Source organism: Microtus oregoni, unplaced genomic scaffold (genome assembly GCF_018167655.1).
Source record: "Microtus oregoni isolate MIOR12 unplaced genomic scaffold, Mior012 000008F_ref0000371, whole genome shotgun sequence".
Classification (NCBI taxonomy): domain Eukaryota; kingdom Metazoa; phylum Chordata; class Mammalia; order Rodentia; family Cricetidae; genus Microtus; species Microtus oregoni.
The window spans coordinates 34,779,669-34,799,781 of record NW_024543067.1 but is presented as its reverse complement, the minus strand read 5'-3'; positions in this window follow the sequence as shown (position 1 = coordinate 34,799,781).

The window sequence follows — 20,113 nt, the reverse complement described above, 5'->3', positions numbered from 1 at the left end:
CATTAATCAGCTTCAGAAAGGAAATTTATCACTGTGGTTAAGAATTTAGATTGTCAAACTCAATAACTGAAATGGTTTATTGATATGACATCTGTCCCTAATACATAGTGTCAATATATCTAATAAGGTATACTCAAGGGTAAAGTTTCCATGTCTGAAAGAATGTATAGTAGAGTTCTTGACACCTATGTAGATTGCACCAGACTATTCATGATCTTCTTATGTGAGGCACATATTCACCAGAAACATCATTGAACAGTGAATGCTTCAGTAAAACGAACTTTATACCATGAATATGGTATGGCGTGTCTTATAATTCTTACAGAGATGTATTCAAGAGCTTTTCAGGAGGTAACAAAGGAAACATGCTTTGGGGTACTGAACCTATTCTTCTTATACAGTAATTTTAGGGAATTATGGAGAGACACTACTCTGCACTACTTACAAATACTTTTCCCTCTGCTGGGCGACAGAGGTATGAAACATGCAGAGAGCTGAACTCCACATTCTCTACATTCTAACAGAATGAAGCAGCTATGTATACCTCTTAAACATGGACTGCATATCCTCTGTATCAGAACAGAATGAAGTAGCCATGGTTACTGTCATTTATTTTAAAAATGCTTATATTCTGAGTTTTTTAGTTCTATTCAGTGAAAATCAAGTTTTCATATAGAAGTTACAGCATTTCTTTTCATACTTTGGTATATATGGACTCACAAGCCTCAAAACACCCTAATACTGAAGTAGAAGGCTGGGAAAATGTTTGAGATGAAGGGGAGAATACCAGAAATAGTGATGTAGCAGTCTTATTACATGTAAAATTAAATTCACTTTCACCTTTTAAAACTCATTTAGGCATGGAAACATTCAAGAAAAATCGATCCATTTATGAACCTAACAAACTTCATTGATGGTCTATTCTGATCAATAAAATCCTAGTAAACTTGACATAAATATTTGATTATTTTGGCACAGTCCATTTTTACTTAATGACCTTAAGGTCAAAGTGGAAGTCTCAAGAATTTTATGCAACCCAGTAAAATTTGCAGAGTTAAATTATTACTTTGATGACATACAGTCTAACTTAAAATTCATCTGTCTCTTAAATTTTCAAGAGAAAAAATTTCTGCAGAATACAAGAATAATATGTTGAACAGTTAACTTTACATGTATGCCACCTTTGATAATTAGGCTATGGACTGTTTATTGGTACTCAGAATATATAATTTTAAGTGACTATTATAGTAGCAAAAATATGACCAATTTTGTTTCTATATTCATGGTTGGCCAGATGTGGAGGCCCAAAAATGTGAGCCTATTTCCATCTTGTCTGATGGTCAGAGAGTTTGAGGTTGCTCAACATTGTTGACAACTAGGGCTACACATCTTGACCATGGTTCTTTTGGCATTAAGGTGGCCCATACAATTGGATTCACTCCACCCTAATTGTCAGGATATTCAAGCGTATTTCTGCTCCTTCTTTTGAAATAGGATGTGTGACCTTGGGTGTGGCTGCCTTCAGGATAATTGGTCTAGGGTGGATTCACTGCCTTAACAACAGAACGCTAATGACTTGATGACTAAAATTATTAAAGCAAGGAACTGCTCGAGTTGTCCTTTGTATCGTATTAAAATAGTCTTTTGTTGCTTCCCCCATCATACTGGGTTTTAAACGTCTATGGAAAATTAAACACAGGGATTTCAGTATTCACTAAAACTCCCTTCTGGTACTATTCTGTGTTTTCAGTTTAATTATTTTCACTCATATCTTCATTCTCTTTAGCATTTTTCTGATCCCTGTGTCCCTTCCCTGGTAAGTGATGTTTGTGTTAGAGCTGTTCTTTGACAACCAGATCAAGTAGCAAGCAAAAATAAATGTTACATTTTGTGGAAAGAGTATCACGAGTTGATCTAAAATTAAGAATTGGAAAAAGTAAAAAAGAATTTGAAGTAAAAACTTCAAACCCAAGTGCTTCTGTGGTCAGAGCATCTGCACTTCAACTTTAGTTGAAATTTAGTTCAAATTAGTGTAGTATGACCTGCTAAAATGTGGTAGCATTAAATAATCAGTACCTGTAACTTGTAAATCATTGAAAAATATGGAAATATTGCAAATATCAAACCTAGACACATTTCTTTGCAACCATCCCTCTCACAATTTTAATTAAGCTTGTAGAAGGATTTCCACAACATTGGTGCATTGGTGTGTGTGATTACCCCATCAAATTAATACAATGAATGAGTTTGTCCAAGACTAGAGTGCCTTTGATGTTAGTGAATCCTATCTCACTGAAAAATCATAGTAGTGATCTGATAAATTTTTACTAGTGGAATTCTTTTGTAATCTATTCTTTAACCTGAATTATCTTGCTTCTCTTTTTGTTTCTCTTCTCTTCTCTTCGCTTCGCTTCTCTCCTCTCCTCTCCTCTCCTCTCCTCTCCTCTCCTCTCCTCTCCTCCTTCTTCCCTCCCTACCTCCCTCCCTATCTCTATCCCTATCTCCCTCTCTATCTCCCTCCCTCCTTTCTTTCTTTCTTTCTTTCTTTTTTCCTTTCTTTCTTTCTATAGTTCTTTCTATTTTGCAAAAATCCCAACTTTAGGAAGCTAACAATCTCAACAAAGTATAAACAAAACTGCAAGCAAGTCAAGCAATTTAGATGAGGTTGGAAGTAAGGCATTCAGGATTGGCCTCATCTGCTGAAGGAAATACTGAAGGCACCACAACTCATCACTTCAACATTGCTTTAGTGACTCTAGGTTGTGTTTATTCTTACTGCATTTATGAAAACAAGCTCATATTATTTTCAGAACATGAATAACTATTATAAGATGTCTATATATGAAGAGCTTCTATAAGACTGGATCCTAGGCTACATAATAAAGAAAATTCTTGTGTTTCAGCACACAAAATAGAATGCATCCATACAAACATGAACCAACCTGTTTTTCGTTGCCATAGGAGCATAGTTTGAGCTTGATAACAGAAGGCACTTGGCATGACAGATGCCTTTATGAGATTGTGTTCTACTCCAAGATAAAATACGAGGCCCAGTAGCCTTTCTCACAAGCCATAGCCAAGACAGTCAATGAATCAATGTAAGATGACATCAAGGAAGAATGGTCTCATTGATTTTCCACAGAAGATCATCTCAGAGATCTGGTACAGGACTCAGATGTACTGTTCCTTTTGTTGTCTGTTTCATCTAAGCAGCACATGTTCAGTTAATGTGTGGGAACGTGTAACAGAACATTTATTTGTAGAGAGATACAATGTAGGTGGACTGTGGGCACAGTTAGGGGAAAATGTAGTTAAATACATCAATTTAAAAGCAGGAAATTGGAAAATTCTACAATTCAGTGTTTAAGTATTTATTAAAGTAATTGATGTATTCCAAATCTTCTAAATATCTGTGATGGGTCCAGAGTGAGTATAACAAAAAGCCACAAAGTATTAAACGATTGTAACAGATCTTTGCCATGGAGACTGGCAGTAATCTTTCTATTTTCTGTTACATTAAGAAACAGTGATTATATCTAAATAGAATCTATATATAAAAATATTAGAAGTGAGGGATATACAGTGAACAAATTTAATGGATGAAATGGAAAAGATAATTCTAGGTAAATTCATTCATACCTTCTTCAGGGCACTGAATAAAAGCAGTCACAATAACACCTACTGATCATCTCAATCCACAAGCAAGAGGCAGACAGAGGGCTAAGTGAAAATGGCATGGACTTTGAAAACTAAGACATCTCCCATGACATCTTCTGACAAGGGTACAAGACATCTTCTGACAAGGGTATACCAACTAATCCTTCCCCAAACAATGCCACCCACTGGGAACCAAAATTTGCATGAGAATAGGAACAAATGTCATTCAAACCAAAGTACATATGGAGTAATGTTCCTGTCAAATGGCTTGTAAGTCTGTAATTTGAATTCCATTATTTGTGACCAGACCTCAGAAATACAACTATTGCATACAATGATTTCTTTTCAGATAAGCACAAAGTTTAATTTTTGTACATATACAGGAGGGTGCACATGAGTGTGGAGACCAGAGAATGATGACTTGTGTCTTCCATTACACTCCCACTTGTCTTTGGAGACAAAGTCTCTCAATGAATTTGAAACTCATTATTTCATCTACGTTGGACAATGTTGGACAATTTAATGTTGCAATAACATTAAATCTTTTCAAAAACAGTGTATTTCTCTATTTATGTCTCTGTTTTCTTTCAGACTTATAAAATATCCATTTATTGTTATAAACTTTAACATTTTGTTATGAGGAAAAGTTTGGAGTCTTATTTAATACTAGTGACATGTATGTTCTTTACACAGAGTCTTAAACACATATAAAAAGTCTTGACATGCATTATTTGTTGTAATTGCTATTGTTAGACATGCAGAATGTCAACAGACATTAAGTGCTCACAGTATTATAAACTGGAAATTTTATATATTACCTAATTTAAGAGTACTATAGGGTAAAGAAATGGCTCAGCACTTAAGAGCCCTGGCTGAACTTCTAGAGGACAGAAGTCCTATTCTCAGCATCAACATGGAGGCTTACAACTATCTACAACTAGTTCTATAAATCCTCCACCCTCTACTAGTTTCCCTGGGCACTGCAAGCATGTGGTGCACAGGTACACATGCAGGCAAAATATCCAAATACATAAAATAAAAATAATTGAATAATAAATTCAATAATTATAAAATATTATCTAGATATACTTATTGGGGATTCATCTTTTGATATCTGTGGTGAACTGGTTATAGGAATTTTTTTAGAATCCAAATTGTGAATTCTAAGGTCTTATATACAACATAGTATAGTATTTCATGTAATTTATACACATCTAACAGATTTGAAACAATCTCTAGTATACTTCTATGTATTTCTGTGGGTAAAGCTAATTGGTAAAACACATACTGCCTACATGAGACTTGGGTGAATTTTTGACATTTCAAGATACCAAAACAAATAAGAGAATAATTATATATAATACACTACAAAGTTATAGAAATATCCCAACCCACTTTTTTGGCAGGTACAAATATGTAGATACTTCCTTTCTATCCATGCTTGGGTGAAAACTTTCAGGCAAAGCAGTAGTTATGAAGGACTGAACGTCTCACATGCATTAATAAGTTGGCACATGCCTAGCACAAAGTATAGTTTGGTGCCTTTATAAATGAACAAAGTGCATGTCTCATTTAAAGGGCTTTCAGAAACATGTATTTGTCAGATAATATATTCATGGCACACAGAGGAAGAAATAAGTTGGGGTGGAGTAGGTGGCAATTCTTGTCTGTTCTCAGCAAAGTTTTGAAAGAAAGCTGATTTTTATAACTGTTTGACAATGAAATTGAAAGTAAAACTGTAAAAAAAATCACATTTGTCACATTTTATTTTTATGTATAGTTATGATTATCTTTTCTTCTTACTTTGAAAATGTCTATGGAAACAGCAAAAATCTGTTAGGAGAATCTTTGCAGTTCAACAATTTGAAGCCAAAGTTTTGACAGGAAAATGTTCAAAGTTGAGATTAATTTGTGTATTTGCTCAAGTTTAATTAAACTATTTTGTAATGTAATTTTTAATTGATTCTTTGGGAATTTCATCATGCAGCCAAATCTTACTCATTTCCAAGTCTCTCTGTACCCTTCATGCCTGTCCATCCAATAGAAAACAAAGAAAGAAATAAAGAAAATAATATAAAAGCAAACAACAACAATAAAAGTAAACAAACAAACAACAAACAAAAACCACTTCGTTCTTTTGTCTTCCTGCCCCTCCATCGACTATCCATTAGTTTTGGTGATATTGGGAGCTGCTATTTATCATGCAGTAGACCCTTTTGCCCAAACAGTTTTCTTGCAAATGTTCATTGTCTAATGTGTTGTTGGTCAGGTTTAAGGTCTCTGACTTCTGGTACAACATCATCGCTGGACCCTCACAGATTTCTGCTCAGATATTCTGTTGTTATACCAAATCATGGAGATTCTGCAGCTATGTTTCCACGGGATCAGTTCCTTCACACACTCCTGAAGGTTGAGATAGGGTAGATGCTGGTGAATGCCAACATGTTGGGTAGATTTTGAATAGATGGTAGCTGAGATACTTTGACTGAGCCACTGGTACCATCCCCTCAGGTGCCATGCGATAACACAGACAATGGATAGCAACACAGACCCTAGCGATGGTAAGACCATGGACCAAGACGTGAACATCAGCAGTAGCATGGGTTCAGATGTCACCATTGCCCTAGGTAGCAGCACAGACCTCTCATATTTGTATGGGCCAAGCAACAATGTGGTCTCTGGACTCCAACATGCCCCCAGGTGGCATCCCAGACCCTAGGGCAATTGCACGAACTTTGATGTTAACAGGAGCCAAGGACCTCAACACAAATCCTAGTTGGGATAGAGTTACAGACCCAAACATGGCCCTCAGCCACAGTTCAGGTCCACATGTCAACATGACTCAAGGTGGTAGAACAGGGCACTAGAACTTTATAACCCTAGTGGCAGCATAACCCTCAGGCACCAACATGGCCTCAAGTGTCAGCCCAGATCCTGGGTACCTATGCTGTCTTAGGTGGTAAGCCGAGTCATAGACATTAATACAGATACTGGCTGTGGAAGGACACCCAGACATGGCCCTCAGCAGTTGCTTGGACCAGAGAATGCCATGGCCATGGGTGACAACACAGGCCACTCAGGTTAAAATGGCCCAGCTTGTCAATCTCCAATCCCCTTTATGGACTGCATGGCGATTGGTAGCTGCCAGGAGAGAGTCAGTTTTCTCTAGGTGCATGGACCCAGTAGGTTTTATGAGTGTGTGTGTCTATGTATGTGTCTCTCTGTGTGTAACAATAACAAAGAATAGGTCTTGAATTGGAGGAGTGGAAAGAAACAAGGGTGGAGGTAGGAAGTCAGGGATAGAAAAAAAATGAAATACATCACTCATACATCTTCAAAAACACTTAAATTTAAAAGAGAAGCAAATATGATTATGATGTATTTATGATGTTATGAAAAAATTTTCCTTCATGTACATTTAAGAATCAATTTAGTATTTTCAAAAACAGAAAGTTCAATAGCTAAGTTACCTCAGATATATGTAGGTATATCGTTTGTAAAATGAAGTATTTTCTGCTACACTGTGATGAAAGAGAAAAAAATACATCCATCAACCCAACTATAACAGGCAGCTGATTACAAGATATTTGGAAGTGTTAACAGCTTCTTCTAAAATAAAAAAAAAATTATTTTTTGAAATTTTTCTAAAAGTGTGAAAATGCTACATTTTCCTCCTGGAAAGAACTTCAGTGTTCATCTCTAATCCATTCAGAGAGCCCGAATCCCAAGGAAAGTGGATTGTGATTACTTCCTGGTGAGCGTGATAAAACTGTCACTTTCTGGTAATTGGCCTAGGCTTAAGTCCTTTAATACAAAACATTCCTGTGGGAACTGCTGGTGATGTAGGGACAGATTTGTGAGGATTTGATTCAACAGCACACTGAATTTTGAACAGAGAAGGAATGCTCATTCTACTGGGTGTGATTGAAGGGCTATCCCATTCCAGTTGCAGCCACTGACATACTGAAGTCGAGAAGGGAGGCTGGACTTAGTAACATGCACAGACCATCTGATGGAAGTGGAGTAAAAGCCTATTGTACCTCTATGGTGGTGTGAATAAGAATCTTCCCCGTAGTTTTATATATTTGAATGCTTTGCCACCAGGGAATGTCACTGTTTGATATGTATACAAGGAGAAGGGGAACTGATGGAAGAACTGCGTCACAGGACTTGAAAAGGTCATGTCAAGTGCAGAATCTTCCTTTCGGCTTAAGGATCATGATGTATCTCTGAGCTACTGCTCCAGTACCTGTGTGTATGCTGCCATACTCCCTGACATGATGATGATTTGCTCATGATATTTGCTCACAACAATAGAATAGTGACTAAGACAGAAGACAGTACCCAGCAGTGGGATATTGCTGGGACAAGTCTGACCATGCTTCTTGTTAGAAGAATGTAGACTTTGGGACTATGGTAGTTTGAAAGAAAATGGACCATAAAGGGAATGATATTATCAGGAAGTGTGGCTTTGTTGGAGTACCAAGTGTGCCCTTGCGGGTGTGGGCTTTGATGTTACTTTTGCTCAAGCTGCACTCAATGTGACACTCAGGCTACTTACTGTTGCCTGAATACCAACGTGTAGCAGTTTCTTCTCCAGCATCATGTCTACCTGTATGTTGCCATGCTGCTTACCATGATGAAAATGGACTAAACCTCTGAAACTATAAGCCATGATCGCAGTTAAATATTTTCCTTCATAAGAGCAGCTGTGGTCATGATGTCTCTTTACAGCAATAAAAATTTTAACTAAAGGAAAAACGTTTCATTAGGAAAGAAGTTGAATGCATTAAGTAGTCTACATCATAGGCCATATAGGCAGGAACATGGAAGACAGTCGTACTGAAAGCTATACAGATTATAATGACTGGGTTCGGGAGCTTTCATAGGAGAAGACTACTACTATTAAGTGATCTAAAATCTGTTGTTGTGAGATTTTGCTAAAGAAAACAGCTGCTTTTTGCCTTTGTCTAAAAAATTTGTCTGAGCTATTAAGAAGAATTGTGGATTAATGGCACTGGCAAGGAGATTTGAATACAGCCTTGTACTGACCGTGACATGTGGCTATTAGTGGTCACTCATATTCAGATCTATAATGAAAAGGAGCAAATTAAGCAGGGAAAAATATAAAATGTACAGTTTGAGGAAAAAAGAATCACCAGGAAGTGTATTGGAGCTAAGTCCAGTGCTCAAGGTGATACAGGTTTGAAGAGAGCCTGATGCTAAAAGGAATAAGGAAGTGGTAATCTAAGGACAAGATTCCACCCAGCTAAGATTCCAACTTGTGAAAAAGAATTACAGAAAAGTTTTAAAGGTTAAGGAAAACATTGAAAACATAAAGCTGACGAAAAACTATCTGAACGAGGAAGCCAATGTCTAGCTTCAATGTAGAGAAGAATTTGGCAAATTTGACCACATGATTCTGGTTTTAGAGTCAATGATACAGTAAAGGAGCTATGGAACCTACCTCCATGGCTAATGAAAGCCACGGAGGCCAGACTTGTATCAAAGGTTTCCCTGTATGGAGGCCCAGAGATACCATTGTATTTAACTGTGAAAACGAGGACTGGATATCATTGGAGAACCCAAGGCCTGAAAGGGGTTAGTGATCTGAAAAGAACTTTGACATCAGACATGAAGATGAAGAATTTTGGGTTTGCTCTGCTGGTTTTCAGTCTTGCGTTGTTTAAGTATCTCCTCACTATACTTTCTTCCTTCTTTTTGCAATAGATCAAAAACAAAACAAAACATCTCCTCTCCAGATAATAATCAAAACACAAAAATATGGAATAAAGAAAGAATATTAATAGCTGCAAAGGAAAAAGTCAAGTAACACATAAAGGTAGACTTATAAGAATTATACCTGACTTCTCAATGGAAACCATGAAAGCCAGAAGGTCCTGGGCAGATGTGCTGCAGATACTGAGAGACCACATACCCAGCAAAGCTATCAATCACCATCGGTGGAGAGAACAAGATATTTCATGACAAAAACAGATTTAAATAATACCTATCCACAAAACCAGCCCTACAGAAAGTACTAGAAGGAAATTCCCAACCCAAGGAAGCTAACTGCACCTACAAAACCACAGGCAACTGATAACCCTCCACCAGCAAAACTCAAAGAAGGGAAACACACAAACACTACTCCCCCAAAATAACAGGAATTAATGACCACCTGTCATTAATAACTCGTAATACTAATGGACTCAACTCACCTATAAAAAGAAACATGCTAAGAGAATGGCTATAAAAACAGGATCCAACCATCTGCTGTGTACAAGAAATACACCTTAACCTCAAAGACAGACACTATCTCAGAGTAAAGGGTTGGGAAAAGATTTTTCCAATCAAATGGACCTAAGAAACAAGTGGGTGTAGCTATTCTAATATTTAACAAAATAGATTTCAAACTAAAATCAATCAGAAGAGATGGAGGAGGATACTTTATATTCATAACAGGAACAATCTATCAAGATGTAGTCTCAATCTTGAACATCTATGCCCTGAATATAAGAGCACCCACATATGTAAAAGAAACATTAATAAAACTTAAATTATACACCAAACACCACACACTAATAGTAGGAGACTTCAACACTCCACTCTTGCCAATGGACAGGTTGACCAGACAGAAACTTAACAGGAAAACAAGAGTACTAACAGATATTATGAATCAAATGGACTTAACAGACATCTATAGATATTCCACTCAAACACAAAAGAATATACCTTCTTCTCAGCACCTCATGGTACTTTCTCTGAAATTGATCACATACTCGGTAGCAAAGCAACCTCCACAAATACAAAAAAAAAAAAAACCCAAAAAACATTAATCCCCTGTGTCTTATCAGATCACCATGAATTAAAGTTAGAATTTAATAACAATACTACTCTCAGAAAGCCTACAAACTCAGGAAATTTAACAGTGAACTATTGAACCACCCCAGAGTCAAGGGAAAAATAAAGAAAAAAATTAAAGACTTCCTAGAATTCAATGTAAATGAAGACACAATGTACCCAAACCTATGGGACACTATGAAAGCAGTGCTAAGAGGAAAGTACATAGCACTAAGTGATCACAAAAAGAAAATGGAGAAAGCTCACATCAATAACTTACAAGCACATTTGAAAACTCTAGAAAAACAAAGAAACAGACTCACTGAGGAGGAGTAGAAGATAGAAAGAATCAAATTGGAGGCTGATATCAACAAAATAAAAACAAAAAAATACAAAAAAATCAATGAAACAAAGAGCTCATTCTTTGAGAAAATTGACAAGATAGACAAACCCTTATCCAAACTAATCACATGCAGAGAGAGAACATCCATATTAACAAAATCAGAAATGAAAAGGGGGCCATATCAACAGACACTGATGAAATTCCAAGAATCATTAGGTCTTATTACAAAAACCTGTACTCCACACAATTGGAAAATGTAAAAAATGGACAATTTTCAAGATAGATACCATATACCAAAATCAAGACCAAGTGAGTAATATAAATATTAAGACCTATAAACTGCATGGAAATAGAAACTGTCATCAAAACCTCCCAAACCAAAAAGAAAGAAAGAAAGAAAGAAAGAAAGAAAGAAAGAAAGAAAGACCTCAGGGCCAGATGCTTTTAATGCAGAATTCTACCAGAACTTCCAAGAAGAGTTAATACCCATAATCCTCACAGTGTTCCACATAAAAGAAACAGAAGGAACATGAACATTGCCAAACTCTTTTTATGAGGCTACAGTTACCCTGATACCAAAACCACACAAAGACTCAACCAAGAAGGAGAATTACAAACCAATCTCATGAACATGGATGCAAAAATACTCAATAAAATGCTGGCAAACTGAATCCAAGAACACATCAAAAAAAAATCATTCACAATGATCAAGTCAACTTAATTCCAGAGATGCAGGGCTAGTTCAACATAAATCCAACCACACTAAACCTAATAGGAGAGAACATGGAAAGTAGTCTTCAATGCACAGGAAACCACTTCCTAAATATAACCCCAGTAACATAGATACTGAGAGCAACAATAAATAAATCAGATCTCCTGAAACTGAGAAGCTTCTGTAAAGAAAAGACACAGTCAATAAGTCAAAAGGCAGCCTACTGAATGGGAAAAGTTCTTCACCATCCCCAAATCAGACTAAGGACTAATCTCCAAAATATATAAAGAACTCAAGAAATTAGACATCAAAATTCTAAATAACCAAATTAAAATTAAAAATGGGGCATAAAACTAAACAGAGAATTCTCAACAGAAGACTCTCAAATGGCCAAAAGATACTTAAGGAAATGTTTATCATCCTTAGCCATCAGGGAAATACAAATCAAAACAACTCTAAAATACCATATTACACCTGTCAGAATGGCAAAGATCAAAAACACCAATGTTATGCTGGAGAGCATGTGGAGTAAGCGGAACACTCCTCAATTGATGGTGGGACTACAAACTTGTACAATTACTTTGGAAATCAGTATGGCAGTTTCTCAGAAATTTGGAAATCAGCCTACCTCAGGATCCAGCAATACCACTATTGGGTATATACCCAAAAGATATACAATCATACTACAAAGACATTTGTTCAATTATGTTCATAGCAGCATTATTTGTAATATCTAGACCCTGAAAACAACCTAGCTGTCCCTCAGCCAAAGACTGGATAAAGAAAATGTGGCATATTTACACATTAGAGTACTATTCAATTATAAAAAAAAAAACAAAAAAAAAACAAAAAACAAACAGTGAGATCTTGAATTTTGCATACAAATGGATGGAATTAGAAAACACTATCCTGAGTAAGATAACTCGTAGACCCAAAAAGATAAATATGGTATGTACTTACTCATAAGTGGATACTAGCTATAAACAAAAGATATTGGGCCTATAGTTCATCATCCTAGAGCAACTAAGCAACAAGGTGAACCCTAAGAAAAACATGTAGATTCACCTGGAAAGTAGAAATAGATCACATGACAAAATTGGGAGCATGGGGAGGGGAGAGCAGAAGGAGAAGAGTAGAGCAGAAGGGGAGGGTGAGGAGAACTTGATGGAATGGGATAGTCAAGATAGTGGAAGGACAGAGATGAGAACAAGGGAAGAGATACCTTGATTGAGGGAGCTATTATAAGGTTAGCAAGAAACCTGGCTCTAGATAAATTTCCAGGAATCCACAAGGATGACCCCAGCTAAGATCCTAAGCAATAGAAGAGAGGGGGCCCAAATTTGACTTGCATTGTAGTCTGATGAATATCTTAAATATCACAATAGAACGTTCATCCAGCAACTGATGGAAGCAGAGGCAGAGACCCGCATCAGAGCACTGGACTGAGCTCCCAAAATCCAGTTGAAGAGTGGGAGGAATGAGAATATGAACAAAGAGTTCAAAATCATGATGGGGACACCCACTGAAACAGTCTACCTGAGCTAATGGGAGCTCACTAAATTTAGCCAGACTGGGAAGGAACAAGCATAGGACCAAACTAGTCACTCTGAATGTGGTTGACAGTTGCATGGCTGAGGCAGACTGAGGGGCCTACTGCTTGTACTGGCTTTTTGGGAACCTAATCTCTTTGGATAGATACCTTGCTCAGCCTAGATACAGTAAGGAGGGTCTTGGACTTTCCCCAAAGCAATGTGCTTTATCCTCTCTGATGATTGAATGTGGGTGGGTTGGGAGGGTGTGTGGAGGGAATGGGAGATGGGGAGAGAGTGAGAACTTGGATTGATAGGTATAATAAAAATATTGTTTTCTTTAAAAAAATAAACAAAAATAAGGTTTGCAAGTGGGTCTCAGTCTCTTTTCCTTTTCCTCCCTCCTCTCCTTCCTGCCATCCCTTCCTCCCCTCTACACCCCCTTTTAATAAAACTTCACACTCAAAAAAAGGACTATCAAAACAGCCTAGTATCTGTTGTGCATGTATATTAGTGGTAAATCTAATGAAGATATATAATAATAAAAGAGGAAGTTGAACAAAGAAAACCATTTGAGAAGAAGAGAGATATCAGAAAGTGGAGTGGAGCTACATTCTCTGTTCAAGGTGAAAAGTATATTAAGAAATGGGAAAAAAGGGAGTGTTCATCCCAGGTCAAGATATCACTCAGCTAAATTTCCGACTTGTGAAAAGGAACTGAAGCAAAGCTTAGCGTCAGATGTGGTAAGGCACGCTTTTTTTTTGTTTGTTTGTTTTTTCTTTTGAAAACAGCAGTTTTGTTTATTTTTTATAGTGTAGTTGTTCAGTATATAAAAATCAGTTACATTTTTATTTATTTTTTTTCTTTTTTTTTCCATTTTTTATTGAAAAAAGGAGAAAAAAAACAAGTTTCCACCTCCTCCCAGCCTCCCATTTCCCTCCCCCTCCTCCCCCCTTCTCCCCCTCCTCCCCCCCTCCTCCCCCTCCTCCCACCCTTCTCCCCCTCCCCCCACTCCTCTCCCTCTCCCTCTCCAGTCCAAAGAGCAGTCAGGATTCCCTGCCCTGTGGTAAGTCCTAGGTCCTCCCCTCTCTGTCCATTTCTAGGAAGGTGAACATCCAAACTGGCTAGGCTCCCACAAAGCCAGCACATTACGTAGGTTCAAAACCCCATGCCATTGTCCTTGGCTTCTCATCAGCCCTCATTGTTGAGATGGCTCAGAGGTTGTAAGGCACGCTTTTAATGCCAGCACTGGGAAGATAGAGGCTGGTGGATCACTGAGATTTTAGCCAGACTGGTCTACAGAGCAAGTTTTAGGACAGCTGAGCTTACTTAGGCAGTGAAAGACAGAAAGCTGGTGAAGATGTAATTGAATTAGGAGGCCCCAGTAAGCAACAAAATCTGAGAGCGTTGACAATGTGCTTTTGGGTTTAGAATTAAGAATAAAAGAAAGGTCTTATGGAATAAAGATGCTGAAGCCAGTCATGTGTCAGTGGTGTCCCTGAAAGGAGGCTCAGAAAGCCCATTGTGTAAAGCTATGAAGTTGAAGCCTGGATTGCATTGGAGACCACCAGATGTTAAGGAGGACAGAGTTGTGTGATACAGGACAGCTGCTAACAGGCAGTGGAAACTCCTCAAGTGAATGAAGTGTGCTGTAGTCAAGAAAGGTTAAGGGATTTGTAGATGAGAGCCTTTTGACATCAGGCATGGAGATGCAAAGCTTGGAGTTTCACCATCTGGTTTTCAGTCTTGCATTGGTCCACTGTTTCCTTACTATCTTCACTCTCCCTTTGTTCTGGAATGGTAATGTATATCCTGTGTCATTTTATATGTTGAAAGTATGTAATGCTTTTGATTTTATAAGTGATTACATTTAAGAGATTGTCATGTGTCTTAGAAGACACTTTGGACTTTGAAATAAGTTTCAGACTGTTATAGACTATGGGGACTTTTAAGTTAGATTGAATGTACTTTTTTTTTTATTCTATGATATTTGAGTATAAGCCTTTGGGGATCAGGGAGTGGAATGTGGTTGTTTGAAAGAAAATGGCCCCCCAAAAGAGTGGAACTAGTAGGAATTGTGGCCTTCTTGAAGAAAATGTGTAAGTCTGGGGATGGATTTTAAGGCTTCTTTTCCCAAGATTCTTTCAGTATGTCATTCCATTTACTTCCTGTTGCTGCAGGATATAGCACTCTTAGCACCATGTCTGCCTGCATGCTGCCATGTGACTTCTGTACCTTTAGATTCCCCACCCAGTTTCTTTTCATGCTTTCTTTCCTCTGAATCTGCCTCTTCTTCACTGTCCCTCTCTCTGTCTGTCTCTGTGCCTCTTCCTCTTTCTCTGTTTCCCTCTCTCCATATATATATATCAAGGAACTTGCATGTGCTTGATCGGCCATTACTACTCAGCTATAGCCTAACCTTTTAAAATTTTATTTGTTTGTAAGTGTGTAGTCAGGATCTTACTTTTTTCCCAGACTATTCTTCCCCTTGCTCTGTGAACCAAACTTTAGTGTCCTGAGAGCTGATGTTGAAGTTCCTTGGGATACTTGAACAGTGTGCTCCTGTCATGACTATGCCGTCCTGGTAGACAGTTCATTTAAAGCTAAGCTGGTTTGGGTCTGGTTAACACTTGCACGGGAGATAAAATATATTCCTAGCTCTGTAAGTCAGTTTAATTTGGGGTTTTGATTTTTCTCTTCTGAAAGCACACTAATCCAAGTAAGTCCAAAGCAAAATACCAGGACCTCTAAGTCTATGGTTTATTTGCTTCTGATATAGTTAAGTGATAGTTGTCAGATATCAGAGCTCCACCTTGTGTTTCTGATAGTTGCACTGACCTTTGCTTTAGGTTTGCCACCACCCTTTTCCATTGTTTTGCTCTCTGACTGTGGGTTTTTCCTCATCCTTCTCAGATTTTCAGCTACTGTTGACCACACATGTCTGCCACAAAAGAGTTGTTACTAAGTATTTGGTAAAAAGATTTCAGTAGCTACCTTGGTATGAGCTATAATAAAAGGGTATGGGAATTGGGCAGCTATAAGGAAATCTTTATTTTCTATCTTCCAGAGGCTAGACATTTCTGCCTTGCTGAGTTCTGAATAGTGTCCACTCTTTGAGACAGATTGCTGACTTACTCTATTCCCAGGAGACGGAGAGTCCCAGAGCTCTCTCTGTCCTTCTCTCATGAACACTGATCCACTCCTTTTCCCCAATACAAGGGTTCCACTTTTCTAGCCAAATTGCCTCATAAAATCCTTGGTGCCACCTTCCACATTGTAGTTGCTATTTCAATATGCATTTTAATTGGATATGAATATTTAGTTCACACCATCACAGTTGTCAATTTCCACGGACATTTTCTAAAGACAAGATGTTAGAACTTTGCAGCTAGACTATGAGGGACAGGAACTCCAACACCCAATTTCTTTCTTCTCTCTCTCTGCATCCTCCTCTTTCTCCCCCTGCTTCCCCTCCTTTTTTTCTTCCCCATTTCTTTCTTTCTCCTCCTCATTTCTCAATCCCCTCTTTTCTCTGTTTTCTTTCTCACTATCATTTTCTCCCTTCTTTCTCTTTCCTCCTCTTTCCCCAATGTTCTTCCTTCTCTCATGTTCCTTTTTTTTTTCTGTCAACCAAAATCAAAACACCTTACTGGCTACTGGAATGGTGATGAGACTCTAATCAACCTAATGTAAAGTTAAAAAGGCAGATGCAAAGTAACACATCCTTACTCAGCATTTCTCCTCATAGGGACTTTGTGGGAATTCTCTTATGTTCCTTCCTAATTGAAAATCAGTTGTGATTAAACAGTATGTCTTGAGGACTATCAGTTTGATCATAATCTCCAGGCATGTCTTTAATACTACTTTCTGGAGAATACCTGGTGTCTTCAATTTGACACTGAAGCTGTAAAGTATACCATCTCAGCAAATATTCTGAACTTCATTTTACCTAAGTTTTCTTAAATTAGAATAGTATTCACTTCCATAGAAACCTCATAAACCCGCCTTTTTTTTTTAAATATGAAAGTACCCAAAATTGAAGTTGTCTTTTATTCCTTTTCTTCTCTGATCTCTCTATCTGCTCCAGTACCTACAATATTATTTCATCACTTAATATAATGGTGCCTACCTTTATCACAAACATATCAGCTGTAGTATGTCTTAACCTTTTAAATTTACTAATATGTGTTGATATTTTTACAGTTGGTGGAGACTAAAAATTCTGAAAACTGCAGATCCAAGTCTTCTCCAATTTAACATTTTATAAAATGGTTGGAATAAATGACAATTTTGGTAATTCTTGCTAGACAGAATTAGAAATTGAAACTTATAATCCCATAAAGGAAATGTTCACTTCAGTCCAGTGGATGAAAACTTGTCATTTTCCTCTAAGTATACTGAATACTTAATAATCTCTGTAGATGAGTAATTCTACATTTCATTTTTGATATTTAAACACAGAAAATTTATAGTGAGTCATATCTCATCAAAATATTTGTCATTTCAATATAACATCAGAACACATCACAGAAAATTGAGAGAACAAAGAAAAATATATTTCCAAATTTTCTATAATTTTTTAGGAGCAGGTGTTCTCACTCTATCTTAGTAAGGAGACTTTAAAAACATCATGGTTTTGAATGTCCACCAAATATAAATTATACATACTAAAAGTTGAATATGTAAAATATTCAATTGAGTTTATTTTTTTTCTGCTGCAGATAACATAACTGAGGCATGTAGAAATGAATAATAAAGCAAGTACCAGAGGTGTCCTTACCCCAAAGGAAAAGATACTATTATCCCCAGGATTGGGTCTATTCAACTTCAAAGGCTCCAATTTAGTGCTCCACACAACAATAAGCAATTAAGCACACATATCCCACCTTCAAATATTGTACAAGATGTTGATGACTCCTAATAGACATTACAAGGGTTTTATTCAATAACTCACTAGGAAATATTTAGCTATATAGATTTATGTTATTCTTTTCGTCTCAGAGTTCATATTGAGGAATTCACACATCATAGTTTGGAAACAGCGAATTTCAGTAGTAGCCGGGGGAGTGCTAAGACTTTGTGTGCATGTCCATAACAGGCTTAAATCTAAATGAGTTTCATAAACATTTTTATGCCATTCATTAATCGGAAAATAAAACCTCAAATTTGCCTTAGCATATAGTTCAGAAGTGCTAAGATTAATTTAAAATATGTTAATTAGATGCGCACTCATAAATGGAATATAGTAAACCATTATAGGCATGCAGTTCTAAGCTGGCTCTTGCTTGTCATCAAATGGTTTATGGTTATTAGTTAGCATACTGAGATTGAAATCAAGCATAACCAATCATTGGGGTAATGCTCATATATATCATATAATCAATAGACATGAATGATAAAATTCTATTTCAATATGTTTAATCAGAGGGCAATTCAAATTTAAAATACTCTTATGTTGGCACCTTGAAGCTGTTTCATTATGTCAGTTAGGCCATTCTTCAAGAATATCCATAAAGGTTTCCAACCATAGAGAGTGGAGGAAATATAATTAACTATTTTCTAAATCCATTAAATATAATGGACAAAATAGTAGCTAGGTTCATTCAGTCCCACTAAATTTAAACTTCAAAATTATTCAGTTTGCTTGTGTGTTATTTAAAATTTACTTAGATTGCTTTCTGAAAACCAGAAAGCAGAATTCTTTATTAAGACAACTTTCTGAGACTAGGAAAGAAACAGAAAGGAAATGGAAATACAGATATTCAATTCAGTTATATTCTCCTTTTCTAGAAGCACTATCTCAACTATTTGTTAACCAAACGTACTTTTCCAATGAGCGTTAATCTCTGTGCTCTGTGAAAATGCTATTTGATATCAAACATCATCTTGATTGGAGTTCTTTGCTATGGTATCGTGCCTCTGTATATTTATCTCAAAACTGTAGCACAAATAATAAAAATCCAAAGACAAATATAGCTCAGTCAGTAAAGTATTAGACTCTTACTCTCAGGATCATGGGTTCGAACTCCATGTTGGGCATCATGAAACTGCAGACAGAGACAGTGTGTTTGTTTCACAGCTGCCCAGACCCAAATAATCACACAAAAACTATATTAATTACAACACCATCTGGCTAATAGCTTAGGCATAATCTTAGCTAGCGCTTACATCTTAAATTAACTCATTTTTAGTAATCTGTGTATCACCATGTGGCTGTGGCCTACTTGTAAGGTTCTGGTGTCCTTCTCTTTTGGCAATTACTTGGTATCTCCTTGACTGCACCTACTCTCTCTATATATCTCTCCTAGCCTGGATATATTTTGCCATGCTATATACCAAAGCAGGTCCTTATTAACCAATGGTAATAAAAACATATTCATAGCATACAGAGGGGAATCCCACATCATCTCCCCTTTTCTGTCTAAATAAAGAAAGATTTTAACTAACATAGTAAAACTACATTCACAAAGCAATTATCAAACAGGAATTATAGTTATAAGATTTAATCCATTTAAATTTGGCAAATTAAGGATAATACCTAATCATATGTCCTATCTTTATGAGTCAAAATTTTATTATCTAATTTATCTTTTATCATAACTAAGGAAAACCATAACTATCTGTCTTCAACTCAATCAAAGATTCCAGAAGGGTATAACATTACCTAAATAAAGAAGAAGTGCATTGTAAGCAACTTTTAAAACTCTAGAATTGACAGAGACATCTTGCTGCCTGGACAGTCACCCAAAATTCTGTAATGTTGGGGCATCCACCTTCAGCCTAGAGGCCCATAGTATCTGTCAGACTTTTCCATGAAGAAGGAAACATGAAAGACAGTTCCACTATAGTGGCAGTTTGTCAGTCACTTCCTTTTGTGTCCTGCAGAATGTCTGAAAGACTCTTTTGTGAATCAGGAGCCCTGAAGGACTATCTCACCTTCTTTAGGCAACTTCAGTAGTCATTTTTCTGTGAGTCCTGCTGTCCAGTTTATACAGTATACCATCAAGCAGTTCAGGGGAAAGCAGTTTCTTG